Consider the following 10,437-nt stretch of genomic DNA (forward strand, 5'->3'; position numbering starts at 1 on the left):
TCTCTAGGCTTAAGTCCAAGGTGTCCTCAAAAGCAACTCACTCATTAACACTTTATTTAATGGCTCTTCTCATCTCCCCCAGCCCTCATATACTCTCCCTGGGATCACCTCCCAAATGAATGAACTGCCCCCAAGTCTTTGGTCCCAGCTCTACTTTCAGTTCAGTTCAGTTCAGTTGCTCAGTTGTGTCCGACTCTTTGCGACTCCATGAATTGCAGCACGCCAGGCCTCCCTGTCTATCACCAACTCCTGGAGTTCACTCAAACTCACGTCCATCGAGTTGGTGATGCCATCCAGCCATCTCATCCTCTATTGTCTCCTTCTCCTCCTGCTCCCAATCCCTCCCAGCATCAGAGTCTTTTCCAATGAGTCAACTCCTCGCATGAGGTGGCCAAAGTACTGGAGTTTCAGCTTTAGCATCATTTCTTCCAAAGAAATCCCAGGGCTGATCTCCTTTAGAATGGACTGGGTGGATCTCCTTGCAGTCCAAGGGACTCTCAAGAGTCTTCTCCAACACCACAGTTCAAAACCATCAATTATTCGGCACTCAGCTTTCTTCACAGTCCAACTCTCACATCCATACATGACCACTGGAAAAACCATAGCCTTGACTAGACGGACCTTTGTTGGCAAAGTAATGTCTCTGCTTTTGAATATGCTATCTAGGTTGGTCATAACTTTCCTTCCAAGGAATAAGGGTCTTTTAATTTCATGGCTGCAGTCACCATCTGCAGTGATTTTGGAGCCCCCAAAAATAAAGTCTGACACTGTTTCCACTGTTTCCCCATCTATTTCCCATTAAGTGATGGGGCCAGATGCCATGATCTTAGTTTTCTGAATGTTGAGTTGAAGCCAGCTTTTTCACTCTCCTCTTTCACTTTCATCAAGAGGCTTTTTAGTTCCTCTTCACTTTCTGCCATAAGGGTGGTATCATCTGCATATCTGAGGTCATTGATATTTCTCCCGGCAATCTTGATTCCAGCTTGTGCTTTTTCCAACCCAAGGTTTCTCATGATGTACTCTGCATATAAGTTAAATAAGCGGGGTGACAATATACAGCCTTGACGAACTCCTTTTCCTATTTGGAACCAGTCTGTTGTTCCATGTCCAGTTGTAACTGTTGCTTCCTGACCTGCATATAGGATTCTCAAGAGGCAGGTCAGGTGGTGGTCTGGTATTCCCATCTCTTGAAGAATTTTCCACAGTTTATTGTGATCCACATAGTCAAAGGCTTTGGCATAGTCAATAAAGCAGAAATAGATGTTTTTCTGGAATTCTCTTGCTTTTTCAATGCTTTATGGGGAATCAACTATGTAAAGGGGCCCTTCTCTGGAGCTTATTGTGGCAGCAGCAGGGAGGCCCGATATGAACAACTTTCCAGGGGTAGAGACGATGGAGGCAGGAATCTCTAAGTCAGATGAGAGACTCCCCCCACACCCCACCTGTGAGGGTGCTCAAGCTACAGCTTGGGAGTTTTCCTTGATCACAGGGAGCCATTCCTTCCCTTTTACCTCATATACATTTTTGTTTGTTTGTTTGTTTCATTAAAGGGATCTACTTGGTGGAGGAGGTATTCCACAAAATATGTTTTCATCAAGTGAGTAACTGAAAAGATCAGCTTCCTGGATACAGATGACTGCCCTGGGTACAGTGAGCCCAGAAAACATCCCCAAAGTGCCAGTTCCCTGCAGTTTGAAAACTAAATGAAACTCCTTCCTCCAATCATCTGGAACTGGAAAGAACGGAGGTGAGACAATGTCAGGGTCTATTCTTTCCCTTGTGTAGTTTTCAGTAACAGATGATTTTATTCACAGCCTTCCTGTCTGGAGGTCTCTATAGTGGGGAATTGAAGTCCCTGCTGATGCTTGGCTTTCGTGATTGAAAAGGGGCCTATTTGAAAGTGCCATATGGGGTAGAGGGCAAGTTGGGGGTAACTCCTTGGGTTTCTGGAGGGGCAATTTTCTCAGTTTTCTAACTCTGGTCAGGTAAAATATGATGCCTGTATAAAGTACTCAGGCTCTGTGTAGTTAAGGTGTCTATGGCCCAAGTATTCAGCAAGCTTTAGTATCTAGGACACAAGAAACTTTCTATGCTGGGGATCCACACTTGATTATATTCTGTTCAGTTCTGGGAATCTTATTTTGATAGTTCAGTTCAGTTCAGTCACTCAGTCGTGTCTGACTCTTTGCAACCCCATGGACTACAGCACGCCAGGCCTCCCTGTCCATCACCAACTCCAGGAGTTTACTCAAACTCATGCCCATTAAGTCAGTGATGCCATCCAACCATCTCATCCTCTGTCATCCCCTTCTCCTCCTGCCTTCAATCTTTCCTAGCATTGGGGTCTTTTCAAATGAGTCAGCTCTTTGTATCAGATGGCCAAAGTATTGGAGTTTCAGCTTCAACATCAGTCCTTCCAATGAATATTCAGGACTGATAAGACTGACAAACTGGAGAATGTTCAAAAGACTAAAAACCATGATTGATGCAGTATAAAGTAACATGCTGGATTTTTTCCTTCTGTAAGTGAACTGCATCCCCTCTCCTTTCTAATTTGGAAGCAGTTGAAAAATACAAACAGAGGAGCTTGAGCTATCTTTTATTGCTGGCAAAACTGTCTTCATGGAGATGGGTTGGAACTGCAGCATTGGATTTTGAGAGCTCTGCTTGCAAGGACAGAACTGATGTAGCAAACGCTGAACTAGCTCCCATCAAGGAGCATCTGTGGACCTGCCTATACCTGTACTTTATAGAGATATCATATCTTACTTGACAGAGAGCAAGAATGAAGAAGATCCTTCAGCCATGCCTCTGTAACGCAGCATGGGCTCTGATTCAGGTCTTATTACATGGAAGGAGGAACAGGGGTGAATACTATCTGTCTAGCATGTTTGCAGAAAAGGTGGTCAACCAGGGGCTCAGCCTCTGAAGTTCAGGACTTGTATCAATCTCCCATATTAGATAAGGCTCTACTCAGCTCTTTGGGAAGAAGATAGAGGGGACAGGGAACAAGCAAAGCAATTCTTAATACTTCTAGAAGAACAAAAATTCCCATTTTGTGGGCCAGGACAGAATCATGGCAGAGGGGGAAATGCACATGTTTATCTGGGAAAAAGAAGACTTATAAGAAGACCTATCTAAGAGTCTGTTACTTTTAGACAAAGTGGGCAGAGTGGGTCCAATTCCTAGAGTACAAAAGCAAACAAGACCCCAAATTTTGTTAGTTCTCATTATTAAGGCAATTTTGTTCTTACCTCCGTAAGGCTACCTTATTTATTGAAAGTTTTGAAGCAAAGATTGGAGGTATTTGGAAAAGATACCTAGGCATTTATTTAGAACCTGAGAAATCTTATGATCCTTCTAAATTATGAATTTTTTTGATTCTGTGTAGGGTCTGACTCTGTGACCCCATACATGGCAGCCCACCAGGCTCGCCCATCCCTGGGATTCTCCAGGCAAGAACACTGGAGTGGGTTGCCATTCCCTTCTCCAATGCATGAAAGTGAAAAGTGAAAGTGAAGTCGCTCAGTCGTTTCCGACTGTTTGTGACCCCATGGTCTGCAGCCCACCAGGTTCCTCCATCCATGGGATTTCCCAGGCAAGAGTACTGGAGTGGGGTGCCATTGCCTCTGTGTAGGGTAGTGCAGGTCAACACAGATATGTCTTTTAAGTAGAATGGGTAAAGATTGTTTTAAGTACAGACAACTCTTGAACATATATATATATATATGATGGAAACCGAAAAATAAAAATAGCTTAGATAATAGAAAATGGCTTCTTCTAGCTTCCTACCAAATCTTTATTTCTAAACTTATACTAGTCAATGAAATGATAATTTCAAACCCAACCATGTTTTTCTCTTAATACAAATGCTCTAAGTCAAGGAAAGGAGGACAGCTAAAAATCCTGGGTGATTTACATTCTGAAATCAGCCTAAAATTAGGTATAAAATAAATGTAAACTGTTATACCACTCCCAATTCACTCAACTACTCTCTCCAGAGAAACACAAAATGGTTTAGTTTATTATTTAAGCATTTGCTGTCCTATGATAAAGGAATACATGGGGGTACACTTAGGAATAAACTGGGAGACACCAGGAGAGATACCTGCCTGAAAGAAGCTCATCTTCTCTACTGTTTACAAATTATTTTGTAAGAATTTGTTCCTATCAAACTAAAAACAACATTGAAAAAAAAAAAACATTAAAACCTAAAGGACATGTCTGTTTTCAGAGTTTATGGGACCCATAAGAGAATCAATGGCGTTTATATATTGATATGACTTACTAAAGTTAAGCTCTAATAAGGAAGTAGGCCTTAAGAGGCAAACGCCTCCAGAAGTGTTTGCCCAGGGACAAAACATAAGTGTTTCTGTTATCAACTATGCTTATCTTCTCTTGCAGTATCTAGTTTCTTTAACTTCTAGCACTTGTGTATATATATCAAGTGCTATACCTATCACTTGTATATTTGTCTTTCTTTTTTTCCACTTTTTCCCAGATTGCATAGATTTTTGGCTATGAGCTCATAGAAGGAGGGACCATGTCAGATATTTCTGTGCTTCTTAGAAGCTGAGTAGCCAAGTGGAAAGATCGTGAACATTCAAGTTGGCCCAAACTTGCTCTGAGTCCCACTTAGCAATTTTGAAGCTCCATTTCCCCCTCTGCAGAAGCTTCTGGAAGACTGCTTTATCTAGATATCTGACGCAGTGTTCAGTGCGGTGCCAGGAGTCCACTAGATTCTCCATGGGGGTTTGTTGAATGGTCATCAACTTACTTGACAGTGAACAGATTTGGTGAGATGCTGGGAGAGGGACAAGGAGGAGGAGTAAAAGCAATGCATGCAGCAGAGACAAAGATGTGCCACCCATTTGTCTTGTTTGCTGAATTATTTAATGTGGCCTCAAGTCCATTCTGAGTTCAGAAATTGTGTTTTATTTTCTACACTGAGACATTCAGGTAAAATAACTACAATGTGCACATATATGGGAAAAGACTTTTCTTGTCCTCCAACAACTCTCTGCTTTGTAGGATTAACCATTCCCAATGTGTTTCCTGTCCGTACAACTGGCTGGTATCAGTGCTTGACTTAAGTGTGACATTCATCCCAGAAAACACTTCTGTCCACCCCATACCTCACTTAATGAAATTCTGAACTCCTTGATGTAGCCTTACTTTGTCCCATGTTTAGCTCAGTGTCTTTTCCTTTAAATAACAGGAAAAACACAACAAGTGGCTTATATGATGAGGGAAACTATGGTCTCACATAACAGGAGTCTTGTGAGTAAGGAAGGTGGGGTAGCAAGGAGGGCATTGTGGTGGCCACAGTTTGCCCCATAGCACTGGTGAGAGTTGCTGATGCTTTGTGATAAGTCAGTGTTATTGCTCTAAAATTCTTCAAAGACAATGTTCCCCTTAATTGCCTGTTCCTGTGGGCTGCTCCTACACGCCCTCTTGGTTCACTATTGGGAAAGAGGTGTGTTTACCTCCTTCCCTACTTGCTAACCAGGAGAATAGGCTCCAAGGGAGTAGTAGAGGCTCAGGAAGGGTATCAGATCTACTTATCTATCCAGTTATGTATCTATTACTTGTATTTATTTCTTAGGGCTATTTAAATCTCACTCGCCTGTGACACTTTTGTGGGCTCACAGGACATTCCCATCAATGGGGCCATTCTTACATCATTTTCTTTGGTGACTGCATCTCTTACGGACGGTCGGTCATGAACCTCTCCTCAGCCCCAGTGGACAAAGGCTCACCTCTGGCCCCTCTGCCCCTCTGTGTGGCCCCGTGATCATGAAGTGTTGCCTCTCTTCTGCATGACCCATGGCTAGTCCATCTTTCACCCTGACAAACTCTGTGAGTACAAGCCAGTCCTTCTCATGCCCTCTAAAGGCAAGAGGCAAAGCTGACTCCATGAGTTCTTCCAAACGCAGGGGTGGTGGGGGAAGCCCAGCCACTCCCGCAGAAGTGAAGCAGTTGAACCTCTCCCTGTTTCCTCTGGAGGGTGGGGGAATGCATCATGGAAACAATTCTCTCTAAATAAATATTGTCTCCACAACATTCCTTTTCCTTCATACTCTCACCCCAATAGACATGGTTTTTATAAGGTCCTTTGGAAGTGCCGCATGACGGGTCTTCAGATCACCTTTAACATATATGTGGGCTTTATCCTACTGCTGTCTCAGGTACAGATGTGGCAGGGGTCGTCTTAACATCCATGTTACACAGACATGACAACACCCAACAGAATGCTGAGAGACTCTCCTCCTGTGTGTCTGTCTGGGAACTCCTTTCTAGTCAGTTATTCCCAGAAGACTGCCTCTCATGTCCCACTGCTCAGGACTGGGTGCCACATCCTCCCCCCAGACAAACAGCTGGCCAGAAGAATGGTAATAACAAGGGTGGTTCAGAGTGGTCAAAATTTACTCTTGAGCTAGGGGTATGCTTATCTCTCAGAGCACACAGTCATGGTGGAGGTGATGATGGATGACCACATTGAGGGGACAGGTACCCAATGGCATCTGCCAGTTGAGCATGTGGTATCTGTCAGATGATAATGACTTTGGAAACCTCAGAGCCTAGGACGCCTGCCCCAAAATTCCATCTACCCTAAAAATCACTAGGCTTTTGGAGGTGAATGGCAGGACTAGGAAAAGTATGGATGGGGTGCACAGGCACCTCAAATTAGCATGAAGATGGGCTGGCACTGAAAGAATCTATGGGGTGTCAGAAACTCACGGGTTCCTGCCTGTGAACAGGCAGCAGGTGAAGGTCCACCTTTCCATGGGCTTTTCCTCCCTGGGGGATCCCTCCTCTGCTTGAGTTTGCTCAGGTTGAAAGATTTCACTTTGACCTGCTGGCGTGTTCTCTCTCCTTCATTTCTATGGATGACCCACAGCTTCTCAGCCAAGCTTATTGGACTTGTGTTGTTTCATTTGTAGGAAGAACTCGGTCAAGTGCAGGCTGCTATCCAGCATGCTCTGGGGCCCTTGGGCCAGCCCCTTTTCTCTCCTGACCTGTGAGATCCTGCATGCTGCTTCTCACTGTCAATCAGGCCCGATGCTGTCAAATTATGCAGTGCTACACTCAGTCATGAGAGTCGGGTTGAGACCTACAAATTCATTTTCACATGCAACTTAAGCCAAGATCTTTTTCTCAGGTCGGCAGTGGTGTTGAAAAGAAATGGGATGCCAAGGGCCAAACACATCAGAGAGGAGGTTGAAGCTATGCCCTTTCCCTCAAACTCAGCCTACTGTGCTGCCATGTCAGACTCTGACTTCCTTTGCTCCTAAGAAAACAGTTCCTAAAGTACCCCCACTTCATCGTCTGGATTTTTGAAACAAAGTTTTATTGGTGAGCTTCTATTTACATGTTTTGAATATGGCATACATTATCTCAACATCTTTTTTTCTAGAGCTTGATTTAAGATCTAGGTGATCAGTAATTTTAGACCATGCTAAGCTCGCTACAGAATTAATTACAGTTTGTTGTTCCTTTTGTAAAGCATCATTTAGGAGGGCAAGAGACATGGTCTGGACAAATGACAGAGGTATTAAGGAACACACCCAACATAGTGTGCACACATATGTACATGCAGTTGTATACTTCTGTTTGTATAATAAGCAGAATACATGCACAGGTATGCAAATATTTTCTGTCAATAGACGTGTGCAATATCTAAGGATGGGGTTTCCCTGGTGGCTCAGATGGTAGAGAATCTGCCTGAAATGTGGGAGACCTGGGTTCGATCCCTGGGTTGGGAAGATCCCCTGGAGGACAGCATGGCAATCCATTCCAGTATTCTTGCCTGGAGAATCCCCATGGTGGGCTACAGTCCATGGGGTCGCAAAGAGTTGGACATGACTAAGCAACTAAGCACACACATGTATCTAAGGATGAAGGTGATGCTCAGGTGTTGAAAGTGAAACAGCTACCTTCATATCTGCTATGCAACCTGATAAGTTTAATGTTTTTTTAAGAGGAGATGTGAGTGAGCTCAGAGGCCGAAAGAAGAAAAGGAGATTTGATGACTGGAGAAGTTGACTGCGCACTGATTTACCCCTGGAATCTGAAAGTTCTTAATGTTGAGGTCCTTATCTTGGCTGTCCCCATGACAAATCCTAGATTCTCTTCTTTTACAGACAGCAGGAATTTTCAGACCTGCACTAAGTTGCATGTAGTTTGCACACTCCTGCAACTGATGTTAATGAGAGCTAATAGTGCTTCTTATGTGCTTCCACACTGTTAGAGATTTCCATCTGCTAATTCACCAGGTATATATAATCACTGTCTCCATTTTACAGATGCAGAAACAAAGGCATAGAAGGTTACTAAGAATCCCACCCCTGGCAAGAAGTGGGCCTGGGATTTGGCCACTTGGTGTGGGGTCTGAGCTCATAACCATGCTGCTATGCCCTTTTTGTTTTGCGTTCAGAGGCAATAAGGGGCAAGGTGTCCCCTAGAGACTGACAGTTGATGCCTACATGGATGACAATCCCCTAGAGACTGACAGTTGATGCCTACATGGATGACAAGTCATGGCACTAGAGATAAAGCAGCATCTGGAGGTACAGCTCACTTTCATTCTGTTCTATATCAGCTAGGTATGTCAGGTGCAAATGAGGCGGGGAGTCTCATTTTGGCATTCTGCCACACAGGCATCACAATATCTAACAGAAGAGCAGGAGATGCTTTTCCAGGTTTCTGGAAGCTCCTCCCCAGTCACCCAGAGGGATGTGGTGAGTGGGGCACAGAGTGGTTACTGTCAAATGGCATCCTCATTTGGCTGGAGCGTCAGTGATGGCTCTTGTTACTAAGACTGATCATATACAGAGTTGTCTCTAGTTTCTATTGTGGGGTGTATATGGGGAGCATGGAGAAGAGGGAGAACACTGAGGCAGAGAGTCAAAGGAAGGTAAGATCAGATTTCACCCTCCAGGAGTCGGGTGGGTCCTTCTAAACTTACCCCTCACTCTGACCCCAAACAAAGCCTTCCTGTCAGTCAGCTAAACACACTTTCCCATGCCTCCTGCATATGGACAGTCCTGCTTCTGAGTGCTCGCTTACTGCCCTCTCCGACAGGTGCCCTCTTTTCCATCCTCTGTTTCTTAAGGGATCTTCTACAATCTTTAGGACACACTCAGAACTCCATCTCATCTGCATAGTCTTGCCTGAGCACTCCCATTTCTAAGACTTCATGAATGGCTGGGAATAGGGTCACGGACCACATCTGGGGATGTGTGGTTAGGTGTAGAGACTTACCTATGGTGCAGAAAGCAGTGTGTAGGTCAGACTGAGGACCAAGTCACTGCAGTTTCTGCAAAGGCTCTGCAAGTTGTCCTAGGGCTGAGTTTGAGTTCAGTGACTCGAGCAAGGTCCACGGTAGAGCCCAAGGGTCAAGCAGCCACATGTGGAGACGCACAGGCACCAGAGGATTCTGCTCGAGGCTAATTGTAGCTGTGTGATAGATCTCAGTGGGGGCATCAGTTACAGGCTCGCTCTCTCCTCCAAATTTCACCCTTGCACTCTTACTGTAACATTCATGTGGAATTTGATCATCCACACCCTTCTAATTCTGAGCATTACTTTGCTAGCATGTGAGATGAGTGCAGTTGTGCGGTATCTTGAAGATTCTTTGGCATTGCCTTTCTTTGGGATTGGAATGAAAACTGACCTTTTCCAGTCCTGTGGCCACTGCTGAATTTTCCAAATTTGCTGGCATATTGAGTGCAGCACTTTCACAGCATCCGCTTTTAGGATTTGAAATAGCTCAACTGGAATTCCATCACCTCCACTAGTTTTGTTTGTAGTGATGTTTCCTAAAGTCCACTTGATTTCGCATTCCAGGATGTCTGGCCCTAGGTGAGTATTCACACCACCATGGTTATCTGGGTCATGAAGATCTTTTTTGTATAGTACTACTGTGTATTCTTGCCACCTCTTCTTAATATCTTCTGCTTCTGTTAGGTCCATAGCATTTCTCTCCTTTATTGTGCTCATCTTTGCATGAAATATTTCCTTGGTATCTCTAGTTTTCTTGAAGAGATCACTAGTCTTTCCCATTCTATGTTTTCCTCTATTTCTTTGCATTGATCACTGAGGAAGTCTTTCTTTCTCTCCTTGCTATTCTTTGGAACTGCATTCAAATGGGTATATCTTTCCTTTTCTTCTTTGCCTTTAGCTTCTCTTCTTTTCTCAGCTATTTGTAAGGCCTTCTCAGATAACCATTTTGCCTTTTTGCATTTCTGTGTGCAAGGCAAGAAGCAATGGTTAGAACTGGACATGGAACAACAGACTGGTTCCAAATTGGGAAAGGAGTATGTCAAGGCTGCGTATTGTCACCCCACTTGTTTAACTTATATGCAGAGTACATCATGTGAAATGCTGGGCTGGGTGAAGCACAAGCTGGAATCAAGATTGCTGGGAGAAATATCA

Source organism: Bubalus kerabau, chromosome 4 (assembly GCF_029407905.1).
Source record: "Bubalus kerabau isolate K-KA32 ecotype Philippines breed swamp buffalo chromosome 4, PCC_UOA_SB_1v2, whole genome shotgun sequence".
Taxonomy (NCBI): domain Eukaryota; kingdom Metazoa; phylum Chordata; class Mammalia; order Artiodactyla; family Bovidae; genus Bubalus; species Bubalus kerabau.